The sequence below is a fragment of the Oreochromis aureus genome, linkage group 15 (assembly GCF_013358895.1).
Source record: "Oreochromis aureus strain Israel breed Guangdong linkage group 15, ZZ_aureus, whole genome shotgun sequence".
Classification (NCBI taxonomy): domain Eukaryota; kingdom Metazoa; phylum Chordata; class Actinopteri; order Cichliformes; family Cichlidae; genus Oreochromis; species Oreochromis aureus.
In genome coordinates, this window is record NC_052956.1 from 24,926,949 (window position 1) to 24,948,671 (window position 21,723).

The following is a 21,723-nucleotide window of genomic DNA, read 5'->3' on the forward strand; positions in this document are numbered from 1 at the left end:
AGGATCATATGGTTTTATTATTTGGTGTGAACCATTATGTAGCTTGAGCTGTTGTATGTTTGTATGTTGTCAGTGGTTAAAGCATGATGTTTGAATCATGTTAGAAAAACAAAACTTTCAGGGATCTTTGCTGGAATCTTGTGACTCGTTATCTGTTGACTGATCCTTTTCCCCAACCCCTCATTTAACTTCCAGTTCTCTAACCTCACCTGACTATTGAAGGGATGAATCAGGCAAAACCATCCCTGGGTTGTGATGACTCATCCTTCACCTGCGACCCAGCATTCCTTTTTTATGGGCAAAAATCACTTGATCTTATTTCATGAGGAAGACAGAATAGAAACGGCAGACTCAACTCCAAGTTTCTAGAAATAATTGTAATTTATTCAATGTCGGTACAAGAACGTGGCAGAAAAGATCAAACTGTCCGGTCCAGAAACGACGATCTGTCACTGAAAACGTGACCTCCACTTACCTGGGAGCAACCCATTATCTACGTCATGGACCCCCTAGTTGACCCCAACCAGTCAAAGTTCAACTTTCAACAGGCAACAAAAGCAGAGATGATTGAGCCTGAGTCACTGTGCTGTCATCTTTATGCTAACGCTTAATCTTTATGCTAAGACATCCAAAACAAAGAAATACTACATTTGATTTAGTGTTACATTGTTAGCTAAAATTTATACAGACCATATTATTCAGTAACACAAAAAATAATGTAATAAGTAGGGGTTACTGTACTGGTTTGATGCTGATGTTGAACGGCTTGTTCAACACAGCATATGCAGTGACTAAAAAAAACCCAGACTGGGAGCCAAAACAAGGTGCTGGGCGGCTGGACCAGCTGCATACGTGAAACTAAACACTGACTTCCACATGAATAAATGCTGCTGCCATCATCAAGCTGAGATGAAATGAATGCATGGATCACCTCCTCAGCATCAAATAAATGAAGGAAAGGCTTCACCTTTGCAAGCACTACAAATCAGAAAGTGTTCTTAAAGTTGGAAGTGAGGGTAAAAAAATATTAAGCGAGCTAAATTAGATGGCAGGCAGTCCAAAAAAATACAACCAAAATGTAATGTGAGTTAGTGCTGCTGCTGCTAACTCAGGAGGAAGAGGAGGAGGGATGAAGGGCTGGAAGACAAGTGAAGAATAAGGAGACAATTGGCTAAGAGCGCCACTCAGCACTTTACTGCTGAAAAATCCATCTGAAAACTGTCCTTCAAACACTTAAGTAGGACACACACACACACACACACACACACACACACACACACACACACACACACACATGTAACGGTATAATTTGCAGGTTGTCTGTTGATAATGGGTGATTTGCAGTGACTGAACTTCTTTGTTTGAAGAGGAGGAAGACTTTGAATGAGAGAATGAAACCAGGTGTGAAGGCTACATTACAGAGGAGGAGGAGGACGTTTTTGACAGCCTGTTTTTATCTTTTCGGTAAAACTGAACTGAATCTGGCTCACATTCAGGCAGAAACCAACAGGCAGTGATTTTACTTGTGCAGTGGCTTCCAGACTCATTTTGGGATTAGTTTCTTGGCTCTGTGATCACTGCCCTGTGAACCGTTTTTTTTTTTTTTTTTTTTAAAAGTACTCTTCTTGAAAGGTTATTCATAATAAGCAGAAATAGCTGAAGCATATTACTGTATTACATGGCAGAAGAGTCAGGATACAAGTCTTTTTTGGATGTAATGTTCAAAGAAAACTGTCAAATCTGGAAGCTGAGAGTTTTTAATGTGACTTATTTAGAAATAAAATGCTGGAAACTAAAAATCTTTCAAAACAAAGCAGCCAAACGTCCCATTTTAAACATAAGTTTAGTCGTCACACAGCAGCAGGATGAGGACCTTCAGCACTGTTTGTTGTTTATACATGAAGAATAATGAGGAAATTGATGTAATGTGGCTTTTAAGCTTTCCTGTTCAACTCCATGTGTTTGCAGAAAAAAAATACTAAAATATGTAATGACAGAATAAAGAGCAACACACACACACACACACACACACACACACACACACACACACACACACACACACACACACACACACACACACACACACACACACACCTCGACTGGACTGGGTGACAAAATGAATAAAAGTTTGTTACATAAGTGATGTTTATTCAAATTCTTGACTCCACGAACATAAAAAGGCTTCTGCATTTTACAAAGCTCTTTGTAGCCAATGACCCTTAAAATATATTCTCATAAAAACAAACAAAAATGTTCTTAAATGTGTTTTAAAAATGAGAAACGCATAAACTAATAAAGAATTTAACTAATTTATATATATAAACTTTTTCAAGAAGTCAAAAACAAGAGTTGTTGTTAAGAAATTTGTTTCCAACACATTTTTGAGAACGTAGTTTAGGATCCGGTTACGCAGGCCTAGAGGATGGTAGGCGACTGCCTGGCAACCATTGGTATCTAAGGAAAAATGTGTTTTCCTGACTGGTGAGGGGTTGGTGGCAGTCTTTTAATGAAATTGATTTCAAAGTGGTACACAGTGCTGCACTAAAAACCTGCTTGTGATTGCTGATCATGGCCTCTGGACACTAGGTTGTGAAAAAAATATCAAAACAAGACATCATGACTTCAACAACGGTAAACCTTGTAGAGATTCTGTGACCGTGATTAAACATTATTGCACGGTACTGATGGACTCTTACAGTGTGCAGGTACCCTAACCAAACCAAATCCACCTGAGCTGGTATTTGGTCTTAAACAAATGTAATTTGAAAGCTTTAGGTTTAATCTGAAGATGACGCCATATTCTGAATGCCTGCCAGAAATGAAGCCAATCCATCCAGTACTTAAAGAGACAATAAATTCAACTGTGGACCCTCACCCTCCTTATCCTCTGGGAACGATGAATGCCTGTCCAAAAAGAATCACATCTGAGCGATAACATTTTTGCCAGAATTAATAATAAAATAAAAACAAGGAAGAATTTTCAAGTAAAGGTTCTGGCGTGAAAACCAAGATCAGTGGCGGGTAACTGTAAGCATCTCCTCTCCAGCAGCCTGCAGGTGACCTGAGGTAAAGTATTGATTAAGTGGAGAGCGTTCAACATCAGCAGTAATGTTTCGCAGCTGGCGAGCTGCAGCAGCACTATTCACGCTGAATGATTTCACACAGTTAGCAGCTCCAACACGAAGACATCGTCATTTAGCTGACTCGACTCCGAGCCGCTGTTTGTTCCAGAGACTGAAGCCCAAAGAAAAAGCTTCACACTGCACAAGTTTGACGTTCAGGGAGACACTTCAAAGGGATCCGCACCAAACACCGAGCAATAATAATGCTCAGTGCTCAATTTAGAGGACTTCTTTTTTTTTAGATTTATGATGATGTTTCAGCTCTCATCCAAAAGGCTTCTTCGTTTCTAGAAGCTGTGGAAGTCTCAGGTATTTAACCTCCGGAGGATAAATATGCAACATTCCCTTTCACATGTTTGCCAAAAAGAGAATCTATTAAGTGGAGCTTCAAGAAAGTTGCCATTAGTGAGTTTGTCCCTATTCGAGGGGTTATCCTGGCGAGTCAGTTAGTGGAATTATAGTCCGATTCTGTCATTTCTCCCCTTTTTTCCTTTTATGCTTCAACTAAATTAATCAGGATAGTAATGCTGGAGCAGGTCACACAGAACAAACTCTATGGTGTCCTGCTGCAGCTCGAGACAGTGGGCATACTCCACGTCTGCAAGTATTTCATTTAAGAAAGTTTGGGTGGATCTTCTCCTGTGGCCGTCTGTGCATGAGTATACACGTGTCCACACATGAAACACTCTGTGGACTAAAAGGAGGGAGACACAGCTGAAGGGTCTGACACCAGTGCGGACAAACTCAGCTGGCGCGATCACGACTGAGCAGCATGTCAGACTGCCTTGAGCTGAAGGTCTGAAAGGCAGAATTACAGCCACAGTGAGCGGCTCGATCCGGTCACGACCACTTTAAAAATAAAATCTTACATTATAAGAAAAAAACCTAATCAATGCCCACAGTGTGCTGCACAGCCCTGTGTGTAAAGCTTAGCTGTGTTGTGTGTTCATCACAGGCAGCAGCAGCATCCAGCAGATAATGTCTCCATCAGTCCAGGCACACATCATCAGCAGCGCGCTGTGCTGTACAGAGCTCAATACAGCCAACACCATTACACACTGCATCAATAATGACAGGACACCACAATACAGAGACACACAAACACAGGAGGAGCACAAAGACATAAACACCACCCCCACACTGCCTTCAGAGAAATGAGACAACCGACCTGGACTAGAAAACATTACTACAAAGAAAGAAGTGTCGAAGCTTTGGGTGGTCATAGTGACTTCTTTACAGGCGCTCATATTAATTGGTTACATCCATCTATACTCATTTAGCATTTACCTTGAATCATTGTGTTTCTTGTGTTTTTGGTTTTGCCTTTTTTGCATCTTTTAAGATCAGTTGTTACCATTTTTATTTGCATTGTTTTGTGTCTTTGTTTTTCTTAACGGTCTTTTTCTTTTTTTTTTTGATGAGCTTCTCTCTTTGGTATTTTTGTGTTCCCATTTTTTTTCATTTAATCCAGATTTTTAAATGGTGCCATTTTAGCTTCTTTGGTAACTCGTTAGCTTCTGCCAACTTCTACTGATAGATGATGCGCTCTGCTTTCTTTACGTGGTTGGTTGACTGCAGATCTGGTTAGCTATAGTTTGACCCATAGTAAACTACCTGCTGTCAACTTTGAGATATTTTTTGATGGTTTTTGGAGGAATTTGTTTAACAGAAATTCCAAGTACTGATAAAGTAAATTAATGTATTCAATTCAATTTTATTTATACAGCGACAAACACAACAACAGTTGCCTGAAGATGCTTTATATTGTAAGGAAGGCCCTACAATAATACATAGAGAGAAAAACCCAACAATCATATGACCCCCTATGAGCAAGCACTTTGGCAACAGTGGGAAGGAAAAACTCCCTTTTAACAGGAAGAAACCTCCGGCAGAACCAGGCTCAGGGAGGGGCGGGGCCATCTGCCATGACCAGTTGGGGTGAGAGAAGGAAGACAGGATAAAAGCCATGCTGTGGAAGAGAGACAGAGATTAATAACAAGTAATGATTCAGTGCAGAGAGGTCTATTAACACATAGTGAGTGAAGAAGAAACACCCAGTGCATCATGGGACTCACCCAACAGCCTGTTGCAGGCATAACTAAGGGAGGATTCAGAGTCACCTGATCCCGCCCTAAATATATGCTTTGGAGAAAGTTTGAAGCCTAATCCTAAAAGTAGAGATAGCGTCTGTGTCCTGATTCAAAACTGGAAGCTGGTTCCACAGAAGAGGGGCCTGAAAACTGAAGGCTCTGCCTCCCATTCTACTTTTAAATACTCTAGGAACAACAAGTAAGCCTGCAATCTGAGAGCGAAGTGCTCTGATGGGGTGATATTCAATTCAATTCAATTTTATTTAATTTATATAGCGCCAAATCACAACAAAAGTCACCTCAAGGCGCTTCATGGTACTGGTGACTGATATGGTACTGTAAGGTCATTAAGATAAGATGGGGCCTGATTATTTAAGACCTTTTATGTGAGGAGCAGGATTTTGAATTCAATTCTGGATTTGAAAGGGAGCCAAGGACGGGAAGCCAGTATCAGAGAAATATGCTCTCTGTTTCTAGTCCCAAACTCATAACTTTTTGAGTAGTTGTATAATACAGTAAGAGCCACTGGGGAAACCTGTGTGAACGAAGGCGTAACAGAAGCTCCAGGAAGTACAGGTCATGAAGGGGGACCTGCAGTCCTACTCAGACTATAAACACAAGAAATCGTCCAGGATCAAAAATCTTGCCTTTTGTTTAAAGAGATACAGATTTTACTTTGGTTATAGGCTCAAAAACCTCTACCAACTTTAAATAGAGACCTGATCCCCAATACCAAGTCTTAACCATCAAACAGCTCTTTGGAGAAGCAGAGATTAAAGTGCAATCCGGTTTTTTAGAAAGATAGAAAAATTAGACGAGGATACACTGATCTGTAGCTCACCTGCTGTGGTGAGGATTTCCTCTGAGAGCGGGAGCTGTCACACAGAATGAGTCTGACAGAGGCGAACAGACACGTTAACTCGAACTAATCTTCCGCTCTGAAGCACTCTTCAAAAGCAGTTATACCGTCATCTGTAGATGGAGGTGCTTTACTGTTTCAAAGATTGATGTAAATCCCGAACAGATGAAACAGATTAATTTAGGATTTAAAGCAACAACAACAACAAAAAAATCTGCCTTAAGTTTTGAAGATATTTGGACAGAATTTGACTTCTTTAAAGGGGTTTTTACTGGCCCGGGGTTCCATCAGACGACGCAAGGATATGACCAAACAAAGGGAGCAGTCAGATAGAGAAACAGATCCCCTCGAGTCTCAGCTATGGTTAAACTGTGAGCTCTGGAGAAAGATCGCAGACTGAGAGTCACGCACAGGCTCGTGATTCACTGCTGGAATATTGTTCACTAGCTCTCCTTAGATAAAAGAAAAGGACACGATGGAAGGACGAACAATGGAGGAGTTACTGCTTTCTTATCAAAATGATGGTTCAGAGTTTGGAGCTTAAACAAGTTCTTTATTTGCACACCGATTTTACTAACTGAAAGTCTGGGCTGACACCACTATCAGACTTTTATACTTGAAGAAGAGTTTGAACTCTTTAGATTTTCATCATCTCTTCATCAGATTGTTAACCTTTAGATTAACGTGACACCAGATAAACATTAAGATAAGTGTTCACAAATGTCATCTTAAAATGCCAATGGCGGTCAGCAAGGCTGATTTTGGCAGACATGTGCGGCATTACATTTTACAGAACAAAGAGCCAATTGAATGCCTTTTGTATAACTTCAAAATATGATTAACAGGCGTAGGTTTTTGTTGAAACATTTTTTTAAATACCGAATGATTTACTAATAAATCATTACTACATATTCACTTCATGAAATAAACCATTTATCAATTAATCATTACTAATAAACTAAAAGATAAAATAATTATCAAATATGTCTAATGTGCGTGTACATCTTATGTACGACAAATCCAGCAGGTCTTCCAAAAGATTTAGTTAAAACTGTTAAATAACTCTTATACCAATGTGTTGAATCACTGTAAGCAATGCTTATTCAGTAAAATGTTGTTCTATAGTAATAATTATTTAAAATAAAGTTCTCTTTGACGATATCGTACCTAAGGTTTTCCAAAGGTCAGTAAATGCTCTTTGACAAACGACAAATTCATGGAATAACGCGACTGGGATTTATTCCCAGAGCTTCTGAAGCCAAACTGCTGACACAACCTCAGTCCTACAGCAAAATACTCATCTGTGATCTTATCAACAAATCACTATCCACTTGTTCCCCATGCTGGAAAAAAAAAAAAAAACCTGAACTTTGCGAGATAAAAAGCAAGATATTTTTTTAACGTTGCTCTCCTGCTGATCAGGTGATTTATGGTCAAATGTAGCCATTGACGCCGCCTGTATGTCTGTACCTTCAGGAGATTTGGCAAAGGAGCAGCTGATCCAATCACAACTTTTTAAAAGATCATATTTATCGTCATTTCTCTTTTAATTGAGTGAAATATTTACAAGGAATAGCTCAAAGGACAATCTGTGCTGATGAAATGTTTCGCTAGTTTAGGCTTTAAGACAAAGTTTCATTTTCAACCCTAAAATGGTATAAACCTTTTAGTAGTAACTAAATGTCAGATTGCATTTACTGGAAAATTATGTCTTTGAAAAATTGGGTACCGTCTCATATTTTACATAAAATGCTGAATTTAGTATTCAAATCTGCACAAAACGCATATGAACCTTGGTCGTTCGTAGGATTAACCTTGGTTGTCTGTCAAACTTCAGTCCATTTACAGTCACTCTTTCCAAAATTCTCTTATCCCAGTGCATTAAATACTTCCACTGACCTCCAACCTGTAGGAGATTCCCAAAGCTCCTGTAATGTATTTTGGTGCTACTGAGGAAATACATTTATAAAACCTGAAAACAAGTCAAAAACTTCAGGAGACTGAATGAAAGAAGTAAAAGGCAGAGTGAAAAGCAACACATTATTGATACTGTCAGATTTATTCTGAGTTTCAGGAGACAGTGACAGCAGATTTAGTAATAACCAACATTAGTGTGTTTCAGTCTTCAGTGATGAGGACTCCTTTCTCTTTATCTCAGCCAATCAAGTGCTAAAGTGTTTCCCATGCTTAAAAATATTTTTCTAAAGAAGTTCATTAAGTTCCATAAAAGCTTTGTGTATAAACAGAAGTTGTTGTTGCTAAGCCCACTTCACCACCATTGATAAAAGCTGATTATGCAGACTTAATGGTGCCACTGGTACCAATGGGGTCCAAATTGGAGTTTGCGTCCCTTAATCGTTTTGACGGATGTGCCAGACAATAGTGTGCTTACATCTTTATTTCAGCACTGAGGGGAAGGCCCCTTCCTGTTTAAGCATGGCGGTGACTCAGTTACCAAATCCTGGGCCTTCAAGGAAAATGTGGATTTCCATTTGGTGTGGAAGAAACTGCTGTCCATCCAGCACCTCTGGAGGGAGCTGGCTCAGTGCTGGACCTCACTGTTACTCAAATGTATGTAATATGAACGAGGGTTGATCCCAGCAGCAGGTTCAACAGCTGCTGGACAGACTGAAAGCAGATGAGTGCAGGTTAATGTTACACACTTGTGTTGGGTCCCAATTTTATGGCATGATTTATTAATGAAGGCCCCCGGCAGCAGGAGTCAGGAAGGCTTTCATTCATGAGGATTAAGAGGAGGTCAGCAGGTAAAACATTAATGTCTTCTTGTTCTCTTTCTGTCTGTCAGTGTAATTTCACACATCCATGTGTTTCAGGCTCATGACTCTGAAAAAGCAGCTCAGTTTGATTAGCCACACAGAGAAACCCCCATCCTGCATGTTTATTGCAGATAGGCACGAGTGTGTGCTGCTTCACTTTTCCACCTGCAGTTTCTCATTGAGCATGGTCACGATTCAAAGCTTAAATCCTATCTAAGCATCCAAATACTCCCTCTTCATATGAAATGAAGGTCTAACTGCTGCAGAAACTGACCTTTAGTTTACCTCAATGATCACATTAAGGCAATATATATGTACTGGAATACTTGAAATCAACTTACAGGAAAACAGCATCAGGACGACAAAAGTCAGGTCGTCTGAATCTTTTCTTTCTGGGAATGTCAAGATTTTAACTAGATTGTACATCAAATTTAAAGGTTAAGTCTTATAAGAATATCCAAAGCTCTGACTCTCAGTTCTAGAAAATGGTAATATGAAACACCTCTACAATTTGTAAAATCTGTTTTTATATCACTATCTGTCTAACGTGACAGCTATTGCTTGCAGCTTCCTGTTGGCTCGATTAAAACACACACACACACACACACACACACACACACACACACACACACACACACACACACACACACACACACACACACACACACACACACACACACACACACACACACACACACACACACACACACACACACACACACACACACACACACACACAAAACCTCAGTCACATTCACAGTGTCACCAAAGACATCCTACAAACACTTAGGACCCTTAAACATGAATGTCTCCAAAAAAGTCTTCAGTCTTCAAGTACAGAGAGGTTCTTCACAGCTACAGGAAACCTTTCAGGGCAAATACAAAGGTACAAATCAGCTGTCTCTGTTTACATCTGTGTGAACTGTCAATACCACAACATGCATTTAAATTAATGATCACTGCAGACAAACAAAGGACAGGTAATCCCAGCCAGCCTCTCTAAAAGTCTAGCTTCTTCTTTGTTAAGCAGGTGAGATGATGAAGCTGGAGCAGGGAGTGGGACACTGGTCCAATCAGGCAGGAGATAGGTGGGACTGAGGAATGACAAGTGAAAGCACCCATTCTGGATCCTCGCTGGCACGTAGCATTCTGCACAGAAAGGATAAATCCCACAGAGAGCGAAAGGAAGAATGGCTTTATGAGCCTAACCTTTTTCTGTGGACGGTTTCATGTGGAACAGGATATTCAGCAGCATTCTTCAGCAGCAAGATACCTTCATATATGATTCATGTTGAACGCTGTTACTGGGAGCAAAGTAATGAGCAAGATATTCAAAGACAGTTATAAGCAGAATATTTAATAAAATTTGCAGGCAAACAAAAACTTAAATGTGAAAATGGTTCAAATTCTTTCAGCTCCAATAAAATAATCAGTTTGTAACATCCAGGCATGAAAAACATGATTGTTGTCTGCAGTATTCAATTAAATGGTGCCGGGGACACGGAGAGCCCGTGGGCTCCATTTTTATAAGAATTGAGCTTAAAGACATGGAGCGCATGAAGAGTCCTAATGAAAAGCTGAGAATGACTCAATAGTTTTGGGAGCTTGTATCTATTTAAAAACCAAACTACAAAGAGTGTTAAAGCAGGAAGAACCTCATCAAATATGGAAATAAGTTAATTATATCATAATTTAAATAGACAGAGACTCTGAAGGCCCCCCCTCCCAGCAGTTGGATAACGCCCACTGTGATGAACTATATTCAAGGAGATGATTATTACTTAACTAACCTCTAACGTCATGATGAGAATGTCTTTCGTACAGATCCGCAAACTCCTTAATCCAGCTCTTATCTTCTGCCACAAGGTCGAAAATCTTCAAAAACACTTCACTTCTGCCAAGAATCAAATCCCTCTCTCCCATATCTGCCCTCCTTTTAAGCTCCTATCTTTAATTTTATAAAACCCTTTGCTCTCTAGTGTTTTTGCTTTTTAATTATCAATAATTCTTTTCATGCACAAAATATGGCAATAAAGTGAGGCTTGGAGGTAGGAATCTCTCCCTCTTATCTTGTAATCCAACTTCCACATCATGAGGTTTCTGTGTTCTCTGATGTATTTCATTCCATTATCAAATTTGATTGAAGTCATTTTAGATCAATAATAGGTGGTTCAAATATTCATGCAAAGCTTTTGACTTGAACTCATGCTCAGAAGGATAAATAATGATTGTTCAGCCCACAGCACAGAATTTAAATCAAGTGCTTTGTAGAGAAAAGGACATATATCTGCAGGAAATGTCTCTGATTAAACAACTGTAGAAATGTATTTGGACCCTCAAGTAAATATCGAATAACTGGACTAATTTAAATGTATTCATAATTACATAATCACACAGTTACACTAAGTAAAGTAAAAACGTCACCTGTAGTACTGATTTTCTTTTTTCAATATTCTTTTCTTCAATTAAGAATTTGAAGGCCTCTGTCTCCATCTACTGGCTGTACCTTTGAACTGCATTCTGATTATATTAAGACATGTATAACCTTTCATATCTGAATATTTTTGAAGCACTGCAACTGTAGAAGTGTATTACTGAATGTTTCTCAGTGCAGGAAGCTGTACTTGCTAAAATGAGGACATAACTGATTTCATGGTTAAGTCAGGTGGTTTAGCCTGAACTATGCTTTTCCAGCTGCACAAGTGGACACATTTCTCTCAAAATTGCATTTTTGTTGCTGTATTTTGTCAGTTTGGCCGGCGGTCATAGGTTCTATCCAATAATATGATGCGAGACTGGAGTAAAATACATCCACTTTATTAAAGAAGGAGCATGACAACACCACAAACACTAACCTCAACTAAACAAAATGGCTTCCTTTTATACTCTACCTTTTCAGGTGAGCATTCGGGACTAGCCCAAGTGTGGGGGTTAAACTAATCAAAATGAAAACATAACCCTCCACACACACAAACATACAATAACATTTAAGCACATCACAAACATATACATATTTCCAACACTTACTATAAACAAACCAATTATATAAGCTACTCCCATTACTATATAAATTAAAACCCACTTTAACCATACTCCCTAACCTGGCACACTGGTTTGCTCCAAGAGCTCTTAAACAGGTGATTGAGCCACTTCCAATCTTTTGCTCCACATCCTGCACGAAGCGACCAGGACAGGTGAGTACCTTTATAAGTTCTCATTTCACACACCTTTAGGTTACTGACAAATGATTAACTGCAAGCAGCTCTAACTTTGGCTCTTCTTTGACACAGGTAGGATGGCCAGTCCCACTGTCTCTTCACCGTTACAAGCTGTCAACTTCATTGTATGTCAAAACCTAATAAAAGAATTCATAAGAACTAATGAGTTTTTCTTTATTATACTAATTTAAATTCCCAATCCATCGATTAAATACTAACAATGCAAACAAGGTAATGGAACCTCTGGTCTCCATTACATTTCCTCCCTTCTCCTTAAACTACTGTACTTCAATCTTCATACATACGTGAAAGACAGTCTGCAACACAGTTAGATTTCCCTGACGATACTGCACTGTGAAATCATAAGGTTGCAATGACAGATACCATCTTGCAACACGCATGTTGGTCTCCTTCATCTTGTGCAGCCACTGAAGGGCACGGTGGTCTGTCTCCAGGGTGAAATGTCTGCCTAGAAGATAGTACCTCAGTGACTCCACTGCCCACTTCATAGCAAGACACTCCTTTTCCACAGTGGAGTATCTAGACGCTCTGTCCTGAAGCTTTCTGCTGAGGAAAACCACTGGGCGCCTCACTCCCTCCACCTCCTGCAGCAGCACGGCTCCTATGCCTACTCCAGAAGCATCTGCCTGCAGTGTGAAAGGCTGAGTGAAATCCGGGCTGTGTAGAACAGAATCACTTGTGATGGCTGACTTAAGGTCAATGAAAGCTCTGTCACAGTCTTTTGTCCACTTGACCTTATTCGGTGCCGACGCTTTTGTCAAATCCGTGAGAGGTGCTGCCCTCTCTGCAAAGTGGGGGATGAATTTACTGTACCAGCCCACTAAGCCTATAAAGGCCCGCACTTTCTTCTTTGTTGTAGGGACTGGATATGCATGGATTGCCTCCACTTTCCCCACCTGAGGCTTCACCTGTCCATGTCCAACCACATATCCAAGGTACTCCACCTGCGGCTGTGCGATCTTACACTTGTGAGGATTGATAGTAAGACCAGCAGATTTGATTAGCTTTAGAACACGTTGCAGGTGAGCCACATGCTGCTCCCAGGTCTGACTAAATATCACAACATCATCTAGGTATGCTGCAGCAAAGTCTGACACATCCCTCAAGACTTGGTCCATCAGCCGCTGAAATGTTGCTGGTGCCCCTTGGAGACCAAACGGCATCACCCTGAACTGAAACAACCCAAATGGGGTTTTGAAGGCCGTCAGTTCCTTTGCTTCTGGAGCTAGGGCCACCTGCCAGTAGCCCTTGCTCAGGTCAAGAGTGGTAATGAACTTACTTCTCCCACCCTTTCCAAGAGCTCATCAATGCGAGGCATTGGATAGGGGTCAAACTTTGAGACAGAGTTGAGATATCTCAAGTCAATGCAAAAACCTCAATGTTCCATCCTTTTTCGGGACCAGAACAATTGGGCTGCACCATTCACTCGCTGATGTTTCAATTATCCCAAGTGACAACATTAGGTCGATTTCTTTCTTCAGCTGTGGCACCAGGCGTTCAGGAATCCTATAGAATTTTCTACGGGGTGGAGCATTATCCCTCAGGTGGACTTTATGTTGTACCAGTTTTGTAAAACCAGGTTTTTCCTGGAACAAATTTGGATCCAGAAGAGCCCTTAAATCTCCCTGCTGGGAGGGCTTAAGATGGGTCAGTGACACTAAACTTGGCCCTGATTTGCCTGTGGGAAAAAACTGTTCTCCCTCCTCTTCATCCTTGACTGGCCGAACAAGACAGTGCTGTTTTACCTGCTGCATGGACTGCATTGGCTGCTGCTGCTGCTGCGTGGTGGGCTGCTGCTGCTGCTGCTGCTGCGTGGTGGGCTGCTGCTGCTGCTGCTGCTGCGTGGTGTGCTGCTGCTGCGTGGTGGGCTGCTGCTGCGTGGTGGGCTGCTGCTGCTGCTGCTGCTGCTGCTGCGTGGTGGGCTGCTGCTGCTGCGTGGTGGGCTGCTGCTGCTGCATGAATTCCTTTAACAGGTTAATATGGAAGACCTGATGTTTCTTCCTCCTGTCAGGCATGTACAGCTCATAGTTAACATTGCTGAGACGTTTTGTAATTTTGTAAGGGCCTTGCCACCTGGCTAGCAGTTTACTGTCTGTCGTAGGAAGCAACAGCAACACCTGCTGTCCTGGTTGAAACGTCCTTTCCCTGGCCTTCTTATCATACCAGGTTTTCTGCTTGTTTTGAGCCATTTTCATGTTTTGCTGTGCCAGCATTGACATTTGTTCTAGTCTCTCTCTCATTTTCAGCACATAAGCTATTACATTATCTCCATCAGGCTCTGGATTCTCCCATTGTTCTTTCAGCAGGTCGAGTGGACCTCTCACCTGACGGCCATAAAGCAGTTCAAATGGTGAAAATCCTGTAGAGGCCTGTGGCACTTCGCGATAGGCAAACAACAAATAAGGCAGCCACTGATCCCAATCTGAGCCAGTCTCTGTTACAAATTTGCGCAGCATGTTCTTTAGTGTCTGGTTAAAAAGCGCTCCACCAGTCCATCTGACTGGGGGGTGGTAAGGGTGGTTTTAATACCTTTTATGCCAAGTAATCTATATACCTGCTGTAGAAATTTAGACTGGAAATTTGTGCCACAGTCTGTCAGAACCTCTTTAGCTATACCAACTCTAGAAAACAACTGTAGGAGACAATTGGCAACCTGTCTCGCTTTCACTGATCTTAGGGGAAAAGCTTCAGGATAACGAGTGGCATAATCACAAATGACCAAGATGTAACGATTACCTGATGAACTTCTCTCAAGGGGCCCCACTACATCCATTCCTATTCTCTCAAAGGGTGTTTCTATGACAGGCAATGGCTGAAGATGGGCACGGGCCACTCCTTTATTTAGGGTGAGCTGACATATCTGACACGACTTACAAAACTGCTGTAGTTCAGTGTACATGCCAGGCCACACAAAACGGCTTGCAATCCTATGTAGAGATTTGTGAAAACCAAGATGGCCTGCCCATGGTACAGAATGACCAAGTTCCATGACTTTGTGTCTTAGTGCCTGTGGTAATGCTATGGCTTCAGTCTTGCCTTTACACTCATAAAGGACACCATTTCTCAGCACATAGGTTGCATCTGCCAACACATCTACTTTCCCTTGCACCTGTCCATCAACCTCAGACACCTTATGAAACCAGGATTTTAATGATGGATCTGCCTGCTGAAGTGAAGAGATATCTGGTGGGATATCAAGTTCCAGAGGAAGGTTGGGGCTTTGATCTACACCCTCTAACCTGGATGAACCCCTAAATTTGTCTCTTCGTCTTTGCGCTCGAGATTTAGATGGTTTCGCTGGGCTTACTTCTAATTCTTCATCATAGAAAGGTAGCTCTTTCAACGGGTCATTTGCACTCTGAGCTCTTGTGATGATCAAACTGGGGATTGCACTTTCTGGCTGGGCCTGCAGGATAATGTCTTGCTTCTGTAAGTTGTGGTCCTGATCTACATGAACTGTATGCAAATGTCCCGAACTTCATTAGACACCAAATCTAGCAGTGTAGGTATATCTAAGCCCAATATCACTGCATATGGTAGTCTGGGTGCTAAAGCCACTGGCAGGAGAAATGTTTGGCCACCTACAGTCAAATACACCTCAGCCATGGGATAATCCTTCTCATCACCATGCACACAGCTTATTTTAGTCTTTGTGTCACTCCATAGCTCTCTTGGTACTAGACTAGCTAGAACCACTGACTGAAAGCTCCCTGTATCTAAGAGTGCTTCTTCACGCTGACCATTAACAAGCACAGGTGCTGTTCTTACTGCTTCATGATCTGGACCTGGCAATGTGGGTCTGGGGGCTGAGCACAAAAGGGATGGCCTACTTTCTGTTGTTGCTGGGCAGGTATACTGAGTGTGGCCTATCTGGTTACAGTGATAACATCTAACATCTGACTTTGAACCTGAATGTGACTTTTTAGTGTTACTTTTACCAGAAACAAAATGTCTACTTGCAGGATAACTTCTACTCTGGCCTATACCACCACTCCTTACACCCCCATCAGACTTACTTTGTCCAGTCACGAAGCTGTCCCGGCCAAAGGTGATTCCTCTCGATCCTGCTCTGGCAGAGATGAAGATTTCCGCTAGCTGTGAAGCCTCCTCTGCAGATTTGGGGCACGTTCCTGATCCACACCTCCAGATCTGGGTGGACCATCCTCAGAAACTGCTCCAAGATCATCAATTCAGAAATGTCTTTCACTGTAGATTTTTCAGGTTTCGCCCATTTGTAAAACGTGTCTTTTAATCGCACATAAAGTTCTCTTGGAGTTTCACCGGGTGAATATCCAGGGCTCGAAACCTTCTTCTGTATGTGTCAGCAGTTATTTCATATTTAGCAAGAATGGCATCTTTACTTTATCATAGACTTCCGAATCACCAATGTCCATTAGCACATAAGCACTACGTGCTTTACCTGTGAGCAGAGGTACAAGTCGAACAGCCCATTCTTCTCGAGGCCAACGGCAGACTTGAGCCATTCAATCAAAAGTAGTGAGAAAATGCTCAATATCATCATCTGGAGTAAGTGGCAACAACTTGGGATCCCTCTGGTGAAATGGTTCCTGTCTTGGCAGAGACCACATCTGCTGACCAGTCAGACTAGGCCCCTCATCAGGTTCACCTCCCTCCTCGATTTGGTTGTCCTCTTGTTCCTGCTGCTGTTCTGTCATTTCTTTCACTTGAACTTGAATTTGCTGAAACTGGTGTTGCATACTTTTCCATCTTTGTTCTTGTCGGGCTGATTCTTTGTCCATTCTCTGGTCTCTTGTTGCTTGAGACTGCATCAATGATTTCACCAGAGCTGTCAGTTCATCCAGTCTATCGCCAGGTTTAGCTCCTGCTTTAGCCACTGGATCGGCTGTAGCACCTTCACCATCCTCTGCCATTTCATTACAGTCGTTCTTCTTTCCACTTCTCGTCATCATATTTACCTCATTCATTAGAGGCAGCACTCCTGACACCACTTGTCAGTTGGGCGGCGGTCATAGGTTCTATCCAATAATATGATGCGAGACTGGAGTAAAATACATCCACTTTATTAAAGAAGGAGCATGACAACACCACAAACACTAACCTCAACTAAACAAAATGGCTTCCTTTTATACTCTACCTTTTCAGGTGAGCATTCGGGACTAGCCCAAGTGTGGGGGTTAAACTAATCAAAATGAAAACATAACCCTCCACACACACAAACATACAATAACATTTAAGCACATCACAAACATATACATATTTCCAACACTTACTATAAACAAACCAATTATATAAGCTACTCCCATTACTATATAAATTAAAACCCACTTTAACCATACTCCCTAACCTGGCACACTGGTTTGCTCCAAGAGCTCTTAAACAGGTGATTGAGCCACTTCAATCTTTTGCTCCACATCCTGCACGGCGACCAGGACAGGTGAGTACCTTTATAAGTTCTCATTTCACACACCTTTAGGTTACTGACAAATGATTAACTGCAAGCAGCTCTAACTTTGGCTCTTCTTTGACACAGGTAGGATGGCCAGTCCCACTGTCTCTTCACCGTTACAAGCTGTCAACTTCATTGTATGTCAAAACCTAATAAAAGAATTCATAAGAACTAATGAGTTTTTCTTTATTATACTAATTTAAATTCCCAATCCATCGATTAAATACTAACAATGCAAACAAGGTAATGGAACCTCTGGTCTCCATTACATATTTTTTAAAAGAAAGGACCATATTTGGAGAATGTGTGTGTATTTTATTTAAAAACAAACCTCATGGGGCTGTTTGTATAAATACTTTTGTATAAAAGGCTCTGGGATTTTATGTCTATGTTCTGCAATATTGTGTGGGGTGGAGCCGTAGGAAATGACGTAGGCAGAAGTTGGGGGTAGTGCGCTGCTACTCGGGAAAGGGGAGATTGCTTCCGTGAAATCTCTTTTTACCTTGTAAACTGTGTTCCTGGTTGCCATCCTTCGTTGCTCCGAGTGTTAAGTTCGTGACTGCAAGTAAGTTTCCTTAAATATGTTTATTTTCCGATCCTGATGTTTGCCGCGGCTTTAGTTACTTTCTACCGCGTTATAGCAGCGAGTTTTCATCTCGTGACTAGAGGCATGTGCCGCTGGCCGCCGCCATTATGTAGTAATTTTATTCGGCCACACGATGGAGCCAAAGTCCTTATGTTCACAGTTAGAGTGGATGTTTCGGCTATGTATGACATTTTCACTGTGTTTAACTGTGTCCCTTCTGTGTTTGGAGCAAGAGATGTAAGATTGGGGTAGTTCAAGTCATATATGTTATGTTATGTGTATATTCAGATGAATGTGTTGGTTTATTTCATTTAATATTTATGTTTATCTTAGTGAAGTTGTTGCTGTATATTTATAATACTCATGGCAACTTGTTTGTTACTACAGACTGCTGGCAACACTGAGCGTCTAGGTGGCAATAAAACAGCTGGCGGTGACAATCCAGCAAAGTGGAAGCCTCTTGTCCTCCTTCCTGTATCCTGACCGATACACCATCTTGTTAGCTGCTGAACCTAAAAGAACTAGCCCGCACCAAGTACTCCTCAATATTGGTCCTTCGAGCCGGATAGCAGTTATCAAGATGGAGTCAGATGGAGCGACATGTCCTGATGTAAGGCCTAAACGCCACACACGGCGACCAAGCCGGTTTGAGGACTTTGATGTTAACTACACAGGCCACCCCTTTAGGGAAATGCTGCTGTGGGACACCCCACAGCCTCACACAAGAAGCGGGAGAGTTCAGCCTCAGTATAGTCATACACCACCCCTCTACAGCGACAGGGATGGGACGTATTACAATACACCCCCTCCACTGGGAAGAAGTGAACAAGATGTGGACCTTAATAGGAGCCTCTCACCTGAGTTTGCACCTTCCAATTGGCCAGGGTCTTCAATACACCCAGTCCATACAGAATTCAGAGCCTTGCAGGCCGAAAGAGAGAAGCTACTCCAGTCACAGCAAGTTTTACAGGAGGGCCTCAGAGAACTGAAGGAGGCAAAGAGTGACCTCAGAGAGCTGATTGAAGTGGCTCACCTGCTGAGGAGGGATATGGCTCAGCTGACTGCCTCACAGTATAGCACCAGTCATCCCCCCAAGTGCGGTTCAGGAGAGGTATACACCACCCCTCAGACAATGCCACAGGAGGAGGATGAGGAGGTGTGGCCCGACCCACCACCATGGCCTGAACCAGTGGAACAGTTGCACATAGGATTCTCCCAAATGAAGGTTGACGACCAATTCTCCGATGATGGTGTACAGTACCGCCCTCTACCCCGCACAGCGTATTTCGCTGGTGAGCCTTCGCTGCCAAGTCAACGCTGCACCCCATATCAGGACCCTGTGGTTAAGGATGGAAACACGTTTCATGCCCCTCCACAACAATCTGTGCCACCCTCCTGCTGGGCACCAAGTAAGACAGGTTTTCTCCCAACCAAGCCTGTTCCAGCCAGTTCCCCCTGTCCGGTCACTGGAGTAACCAGTGGGCACTGCAATAACTCATCTGCTGCTCTTTCAGCTGAGCTAGTGTACAGGGGGCCCAAACCAACCATTCCAAGGTTCATTCATTCTGATCCCTCTGAGTTTGCTAGGCTCCGCATGGCGTTAGAGAACCTACTCCCTCCTAATGCTACTGAGCTCTTCAAGTATCAGATACTTGTGGACCACCTCAAGCTAGATGAAGCTCGACTTATCGCCGATGCTTACCTGAACTCACCCAAGCCATATACTGACACCATGGCAGCCCTCCACGACAAATTTGGACAACCTCATCAGCTCGCCTTGAGAAAGATAGCAAGTGTCCTGGATGGTCCTGAAATAAGGCGAGGTGACACAGTAGCCTTCCAAAGGTTCTCCCTTCAGGTGCAGTCACTAGTTGGGCTGTTACAAACATTAGGACTGGAAGGAGAAGTGGAGTTGAACTGTGGGTCCCATGTTGCCCGACTAATAAGTAAGCTTCCTGCCGAACAGAGAGCTGATTTTCGTCGACACCAGTTCAAGCAGCCTGGGAGCACCTATACTCTGTACAACCTATCTGCATGGCTTCGTCAGGAGTCCTGGTGTCAAGGCTTTGACAGCCAAGCAGGCATAAGAAGCAGTAGAGAAAGGACCAGTGTAAAGGCTGAGGCCTGTCCAGGCCGACAAACCGTGACAGTCCTACATAACCTAAAGGGGCCATCAGAACACACCTTTCCACCAACGAAGGAGAGCCGAGCTAGAGGGAAGGTCAAGAGCAAAGCCTACTGTGCCTACTGTGAGAGCACAGAACACTATTTTAGCCAATGTGATGATGTAGCCAAGCTCTCCAAAGAGGAAATAAATGACTGGATCCAGGTCAATAAACGATGCTGGCGCTGTGCCCGAACTCATTTAGCTGCTCAGTGCACACTAAAAAAACCCTGCAGCCTCTGCCAGGGCAAACATCTGCTGGCTCTTCACGAGGTAAATGCCAGGACTAGGGATGGGTATCGTTTAGGTTTTATCCGATACCGGTGCCAAACCGGTACTTTTGAAACGGTGCCGGTGCTTAAACGGTGCTCAAACTGGTGCTTAAAGAATGGAGAACACAAAATTGGTCCAAAAACCTCTCATGTTTAGCTGTTTTTTTTGTAAAAAGATAACAATGTAAGCCTTTTCTTCAGCTATAGGGCATATATGGTATCACTCTTGGCTGGAAGCAGTGCTTAAACAATGGAAAAAACACAAAATTGGTCCAAAAACCTCTCATGTTCAGCTGTTTTTTTGTAAAAAGATAACAATGTTAGCCTTTTCTGCAGCTATAGGGCATATATGGTATCAGTCTTGGCTGGAAGCAGTGCTTAAACAATGGAAAAAATACAAACTTTGTCCAAAAACCTCTCATGTTTAGCTGTTTTCCACTTTTTCTTTGGTCATTTTAGCCTTTTTGGCCAGGGTGAAGGGAGTATCTGCCATCAAACAAGAAGACAGCCGCATGTAACTACCACGGTGTTTGCTAGTTCACCTTACATGCATTAATGTAATAACGTGGTTAGCCTACTCAACGTAAATTACACACGAACAACATTAAGCTACTCACGCAGAGGAGAACGGCTGCTGCTGACATCATCATCCGTCATCATTTCTGCTACGCTGACAGGGCTAGGGGCCAGGACTCTCCTCTTCGGGTTTTTGGGGGATCTTGCTAACTCCGGTCCGATAACAGGCACCACACCCGCAGTAGATGTGCACGGTGTGAGGTCTCGCAGCAAGCTATCAAACACGGCGCATTTCTCGGCTTTAAAAAAAAACGCTATACGTCCCCAGGTGTTTCATCAGATTTGAGGTGTTACCTCCTTTGACACTATCACAGTATCAGCTTAAAGCACTTGTTGCAGGCTGCTGAGTTTGCATCTTTTGCTGAGAAGTACAGCCAGACTTTTGATCGCTTCGCCTTGGGCATTTTTAATCTGTAGCTCTGCTCTAAAAGAACGTACGTACCTGGCCCCGCCTACTATCCTCAGAAACGTAAAATGATTGGCTAGAATTGGCTCAGGAAAAAAAAAAAAAAGCACCGAAATAAAGCACCGAAATGTGCGCTGCTTTTCGGTCTGGTTACTACCGTTTATGTCAGAACCGGTGCCATCATGGCACCGGACACCAGTACCC